We start from the raw sequence: 7,683 nt of genomic DNA, 5'->3' as shown, positions 1-7,683 counted from the left end.
ATTTTATCTATTATTTATTGAAATAAGTAAATCTTAATCTCATCCACTATTTTAAGATCTAACGATATATGATAATTTTAGCCGTGGATTAAATAGTAAATGCATTTAATATGATTTCTCTCATGTAAATACAATGTATACATGGAGAAAAAATCACTAAGATATATCCCTCCGTCCCCTAATAGGAGTTCGCTCTTTGACCGGGCACGAGTTTTAAGAAATGTAGAGAAAGTTGGTTGAAAAAGTTAGTGAAATGTGGGACCCATATTTTATATTGGTTTTATAATAAATGTGAGTAGAGTGAGTTAGTGAAATGTGGGGCCTACTACCATTTATGGTAAAAATGAAGAGCGACTCTTAATGAGGGACGGCCCAAAATGGAAATTAGCGACTCTTATTCGGGGACGGAGGGAGGATCGAACACGGAATTAAATTTGATTTTATTTAAAGTTTGGTAATTTTTTGTTGGCATTGACCATGGTACAAGTTTGGTCATGATTGACAGGTGAGAAACACAAAAAGTTTGAATAATTATTATGTTGAATATATCATCAAAATGTTGTTGAATCCACTTTATCCCAGCATATGGAGAAGCTGTCACTTTGATGCAATGAATTCGGATAAAACTTTTCCTCCGAATATTCATCTTCCATTTATCACTGAATATAAATTCTTGAACATCATAACCTCAAAATAGTGAATCAACCCTGCTTGAATAGTAAAAATGCTATTGGGTCATTCTAGTGCAATTGCAATTACAAAATTACTAATATAGTAACACGAGAAAATAAATTAGAGCCATATAGCCTCACAAATCATGGCATATCTAACTAACAATGACAACATGTGTAGAAATTCAACTAATCTGAAAATAATATTAATATTAATATTAGGTAAACTGAGTCAAGAAACTAACTAGTGTGAGTGAGGACAAGAGAAAAGTCAATTATAGGAAACATTAGTATATTCCCAAACAATTCCTCAAAAAAATTGGAAGTATGATCCAATTTATGGAGTATTATTCAACTCTCAAGTGGCCATGTACTTGTCTTAATTGGGACATTTTATTTAATTACGAAAACCCTTTGTTCAGAATATTGGGTACAATTAATGGAGTAACATTTAAGCAATTAATCAAGGATATATTTGTTTGAATTTATGGGAAAGACTAATACGTAATTCATAAGATTGCTATATATATATATATAAAACATTCTAAGTATTTAGTCAATCGTAATATATTTTAAAATAGATTCATTTTAAACTGACACGCTTCATGATTCACAAATTTCAAAAATATTATAACAAACCTAATCAAATATAATGGGACATACTTTAATTATTTACTACAACTGCTTATATAAATGTATATATTAAAAGCACTTAATGGAACCGTGCATAAACCTTTTTCCTTCTAAAATAACGATTGACAACATAAAAAAACATATCTTCTCCATACATAATCAGTTATTTGTTTTATGTTTATCATTTTGTAAAATAAGAATAATATTATGTTACATATTATGTTTATCATTTTGTATTTAGCTATATTAACATTATTGTTTTACTTTATATTTTATTTGATTTCAATACACAAAAAATTGTTATTATTAATTTTACATAAAAATAAATCACCATTTATATATGCGCCCACTATTAATTTGAACTTATTAAAAAATACTCCGTAAATAGTTCACTATGCTTCTACTTGATGACAAAATACTTATATGATGTTATTTATATGTCTTGGGTGCTTGAAGATAATTTAGATTAATTTTAACAGCACTAAGATTAAACAGTATTGTTCCTCTACCCATTTTAAACACAACTTGATCAATATATTTATTTTCGAGGATTAATTATATAAATCAAGATTTATTCCAATTGTAGCATACATTTGAGAATTACAATATCAACATCCTGAATAAAATGCTTATTAAATTTTTGTTTCATAATACCACATGAATATACTAATGATAATCATTAATAATAATAGTGAAACACGAGACAAAATATACTAATTAATGTTGCCATTGGAGACGACACAAGTACTAAAATGAGATATGTATTGATAAAATCTGACGTGTCACCAAATTTAGCGCCAAAATGTGTCATCATCGGAGCCGTCCGACTCTGGTTATGGCTTAACCATGGTTAGTCACGCAACCACCCACATGCACACGCACTCTGCGTGTGCAGTGAAAAAGGAGACAATCAAACCCACATTAATTAATTTACAAGACCCAGCAGTCTAGAGAGAGAGTATATTAAGCTTCTTCTTCAGATTCCTTGAGCTCTCGTTTAAACTATTGCAGTTTGCTCAGCAAAGCGGATACTGTTTCGCTGTGATTACGTTGATTGTTTGGTTCGGCGGTTTGAAGGGTGAAGTGCTGCAGCTGGCTGCCTTGTGTATTATATTTGTATTTTGATTGGGGGTTTCTAGGTTATTTTTAGTTGGAGAAGGAGAGGTGCGTGTATTGGTTGAGTTATGGCGAATTGGGGCTCGGTTTCTCAGCGGCAGCAGCATGTTTCATCAGGTGAAGCCGAGTTTTTAAGATAATTTTTCGTTTCTTCTGAACTGATTTGTTTGTACTTGCTATTTTGTGAGTTTAATTTAGGAATTTTGTTGTTTTGTGAATTTTCAGGGGTTTCTGTCAAGGATTCGTTGTATGAGGAGCTATGGAGAGGTTGTGCGGGGCCTTTGGTGGATGTTCCCAAAGCTGGAGAAAGAGTTTACTATTTCCCACAAGGTCACATGGAGCAGGTCTGTTGTGCTTGAAAATGCAATTGCTTAATTTTGTTTTTTTCTTCTTGAATGTTCAGATCTTTGAGTAGGTTATTGGATTTAATTTTTGCCGTATCTCGGATTTTGGTTGGATTTTATCTGATATTTGAAAGCCATGCTTTACTTTGGGATGTGTTAGTTGGAGGCATCTACGAATCAGGAATTGAATCAGAGGATACCGATGTTTAATTTGCCTCCGAAGATCCTTTGCAAAGTTTTCAACGTTCAGCTACTGGTAATTGCCTCTCTGTAGTTTGCTTCTTTCGATGTAGATCCGTTGCTTAGGGTGTTTGTGTGTTTTTTGTATTTGTTATGCATAAGCGATAGCATAGCATGGCTTCCAATTATTATCAATTTACTTTGAATTGGCAACTAAAGGAAATGCAGTTGTTGATTCAATTATTGAGTGGTGAGTGATTCACAGCTTTTTTGTATGACTATGTAGGCTGAAAAGGATACGGATGAAGTTTATGCACAAATTACTTTGATGCCAGAATCAGATGTAAGAGCTAATTTTCGCTTTCTCCTTGAGTTTATGAAAATTGCCATCTTGTTGTGCCCAGCTCAAAAGTCAAGCAGGCATCTTTTTGGTTTGCAACTTAAACATGTAACTGGGTAAATATGTTGTAGCAAAGCGAGCCAAGAAGTCCGGATAGTCCTATTGATGAGACTCCTAGACCGGCAGTTCATTCGTTCTGCAAAGTTTTGACTGCTTCGGATACCAGCACACACGGTGGATTTTCTGTCCTTCGTAGACATGCAAATGAGTGTCTTCCCCCATTGGTAACTATTTATCTGTTTCCTTTATCTGTATACATATGTATTCAATGCTAATTTTCTATATTTGCTGACAATGATTGTTCTCCTATCAGGAAATGAGCCTACAGATTCCGACACAAGAATTGATTGCTAAGGATCTACATGGAAATGAATGGCAATTCAAGCATATATTTAGAGGTGAGATACTGTGTTTGTTTTCTAGTAATAGTTTACTTTCGGTGTCACTGATGTTGTATTGTTTTTTTAAGACTATATAAAGAAATTTATTCACCTGGGTCTTGTAGCAGGCATGGAAATAGTAGCTCTTCGGGCATGATACTAATAGATAGTAATTTATATAGTGGGAAATTGAAAAATATATTTGGCTTTCAATGAACAGGTCAACCTAGGAGGCATTTGCTAACTACAGGTTGGAGTACATTTGTCACTTCTAAGCGCATAGTCGCTGGTGACTCTTTTGTATTTCTAAGGTACTTATAGATGTTATATACGTAAACAACATTTCATTATGAGGATTTCTGTTTTCTGAGTTGAGTTCATGCATATACCTTTGTTGCTCTAGGGGAGAGAATGGGGATTTGCGGGTTGGGGTCAGGCGCCATGCTCGTCAACAGATTTCTATACCCTCTTCAGTGATATCAAGTCAGAGCATGCACCTGGGAGTGCTTGCAACAGCATCTCATGCTGTCATGACTCAGACCATCTTTGTTGTTTATTACAAGCCAAGGTCTGAAACAATCTCCCTTGAATTGCAACCTTGCATTTTATAATCTGTACTTATCTTAACTGTTTTTTTTTTGTTTTTTTTGCTTCTACTCATTTTAGGACTAGTCAGTTCATAGTTGGCCTGAACAAATATCTAGAATCCATTAATCATGACTTTGGAGTTGGCATGAGATTCAAGATGCGTTTCGAGGGAGATGATTCTCCTGAGAGAAGGTTGGTCAAACACTTGTAGACATTGACTGCATAGTTGGTACAGTGGTACATTATTTGAGTTGCTAAAAGTTCTTATTCTATTTTTCCTGTCAGGTTCTCAGGTACGATTGTTGGGGTTGAAGATATGTCGCCTCACTGGAATGATTCGAAATGGAGAACATTGAAGGTCAGTACGCATTCTGTTATTCCAGAATCTGTTGTTTATTGCTGAAGACTTAAAACTGTACATGTCTTTTTTTTTTATTTCTCAGGTTCAATGGGATGAACCGGCATCCATCCCAGGCCAGAAAGGGTTTCTCCGTGGGAGATAGATCCATTTGTTGCATCAATTCCACCAACTCTAGTTCAGCCACCTACCATAAAGAATAAACGGTTTCGACCACATATTGAAATTGCTGTTCCTGGTTGGTTTGCTTTCCACTAAATTTTGATATTCTGTTTGCTTCTATATCTGTACTCTATTGTCTTACTTTATTTTATTTGTTACGGTAATGCTGTAGAAACTATAACTTCAATTGCATCACCTACATGGAACCTTGGTCATGATGCCCATCAAATAAATCACAGTTTTGAAGGACAAAGAAGCAGCTATATTAATAACTCACATACTAAACAAACAGATGCTAGCACCACACCTATGAAACACAGCAATGATGGTGTACCAACCACTCGTACGGATGGAGGGTGGCATCCTCCCCTTCATGTGCATGCTGAAGAAACTGAAGAGAGTAAAAGTGCTTGGTCAGTTATTTCAAACCATTCAGCTCCAAACTCAAGAAGTCAGTTTAATACCCTTGGTACTGCATGTACTGATGTAAGGATGCCAGATGCTCAGCCATCTTGCAGGTTGTTTGGGTTCAATTTGAAAAGTCCATCAATAGCTCCTTCAAGATTAGCTGATATACCAAACGATAGTGGTGAAGTACACATCCCAAGTGCTCTATCCTCAGCTGATTCAGAACAGAAATCTAGTGTTTCAAAGGAGTTTAAAGACTTGAGGCAAGATCAGTTGCAAGTACCAACAAAGGAGATCCAGAGCAGACAGAGCAACTCCTCCAGAAGCCGCACCAAGGTATACGGAAGATTATTGTAACTGGATATTAATCTTCTTTCTTAGGATTGATATGTTACTTGCCTGAAAGATTAATTTCATTCTCCATTCGTGACATAAAAATCCTTCGAGTAGGTACAAATGCAAGGGGTGGCTGTTGGTCGAGCAGTGGATTTGACAACTTTGAAGGGATATGATAATCTTATTACTGAGTTGGAAGAAATGTTTGAGATTAAGGGGGAGCTGCAGTCACGAAATAAATGGGAAATTGTGTTTACGGATGATGAAGGGGACATGATGCTTGTGGGTGATGATCCATGGCCGTAAGTTTTCATGCCCCTTGTTATATACAACTTGTTTCGTAACCTCTTTAGTTTGTATGTTTGATATATCAAAATCTTTCTGCAGAGAATTCTGCAACATGGTTAGGAGAATTTTCATCTGTTCTAGCCAGGATGTCAAGAAAATGAAAGGAAACAAGCTCCCTGTATCCGCAACAGAAACTGAAGCAGCTGGTTTCGTCTTTGAAAATATTGGAGATTAAGATCAACTTCCCTACCACTCCTTTTGATTTGGCTGCTTTTGAAATTCTTCTATCGTAGAATCTCGATGTGGACAGCTCAGGTAACAGAGTACTTGTTTGGTTGCTGGAACGGGTTTGTTTGTTGTTTGCAGCGACCGGGGGATGGCAGAATCCACAGCTAAAATTGACGTAGCGAATCTTTCGACTTATTTGAGGTATGACGAGACTGAGTGACAACTAATCAATGGAGTAGAAGTAAAATCTGTGAATAGTAGAGTGTGTTTGTGGTGAATTTGGATGAGGACACAAAGCCATTCTCAACCTAATCTGTAAATACTAGTAGTAGTAGTATTTGTGATTGGCATCTGCAAAATTTGAAGCTTCTTTTTTCTCTGTTAAGCGTCAAACTCGGACTAATTAATGCTTCTATATTCAGTGTGTTGTCAAAACTCGAAACTTTTCTAAATCGATAAAATCCTCTCCATAGCGATTATGTAAAGAAGTTGGCCATCCCCTCATGACATTACATCTATATATATTAAAACTCTATTTTGTAAAATGATTTTTTGAATGAAGCTTGTACCAAGTGGGGTTTGCTATTTTTGGAAAATGTCAAATAAGTACTCTCTATCCATAGCTTTCGATGATATTAATTGCAAGAATAGTCTCACTCTACTGGGATGGAAAGTGGCAAGTGATGAGAGGACCACAACTACATAAAATACTACTATTTTCTTCAAGATTTTGATTACTTTTTCTATTTTACTAAAAATTATGATTTGGAATCGGATTATTATCAAGACAGTTTATGCTGGACAACAAACTATTTCAGATACATAAATCTTTATTTTTGTGAAAAATGAGAAAAGAGAAATCTAAAGGAGAAGTGTCTGTAAGTACTTGAAACTGTAATTTTGTTTAGCATAGTATTGGCACTGAGGGAAGTTATTGAACTTTGGAATGTAATGTCAATTTGTCTAATTGATGATCTCGAAATTGAACCACCAAATTTGAGGTCCCTACAATCTAAAGACACAATATGTTTTGCCTTCATCATCAAACAAATTGACATAGGGTTTAGAATATTTCAACACCCACCACAGAATTAATGCTGAAATTTCAAACTTGAGTATCGTATGACAAACCTTTGACACAAAAATTCTATGTAGTGTTGTCACTAATAGACAGAGTTAATGGCCTGGTTGTAATCTAGAATACTCATAACAAATGATACACATAAAAAAACAGACAAGAAAGTGATGTCAATGTATAAGTGAAATTATGTCTTAGAGTATGAATGACACATTTTAAGAACACTTGTTGAGTAACCTTTTATTACCAAGTACTATTAAGTAAATCTTGCGGATGAATCCACCACTATAGGATGCAAGAATAATTTCGATAGTTTAATCAGAAAAGAAAATAAGTATACTAATCTCAACTGAAATTTGCATAATTAACTAATAATTCATCCATCACATATCCAATTTACTTTTCACTCTTCCCCTTGACTAGTTCAATTTGTATGAATCAACCATATTGAGAAGGTAGTTTTTTATAACACAAATAATGTGGAATATGCTGAGTGTACAATAATTGAGGTTT

The 7,683-nt window shown here is 34.9% G+C and overlaps 1 pseudogene; it reads left to right on the top strand.

Annotated features, from left to right (window-relative positions):
* Positions 1-2,455: 2,455 nt before the first annotated feature.
* On the top strand, positions 2,456-6,485 carry LOC121782570 (annotated as a pseudogene).
* Positions 6,486-7,683: the final 1,198 nt, after the last annotated feature.

Source organism: Salvia splendens, chromosome 20 (assembly GCF_004379255.2).
Source record: "Salvia splendens isolate huo1 chromosome 20, SspV2, whole genome shotgun sequence".
NCBI classification, from domain to species: domain Eukaryota; kingdom Viridiplantae; phylum Streptophyta; class Magnoliopsida; order Lamiales; family Lamiaceae; genus Salvia; species Salvia splendens.
The sequence above is the reverse complement of the archived record's forward strand: the minus strand, read 5'-3'. Positions and strand labels throughout refer to the sequence as shown.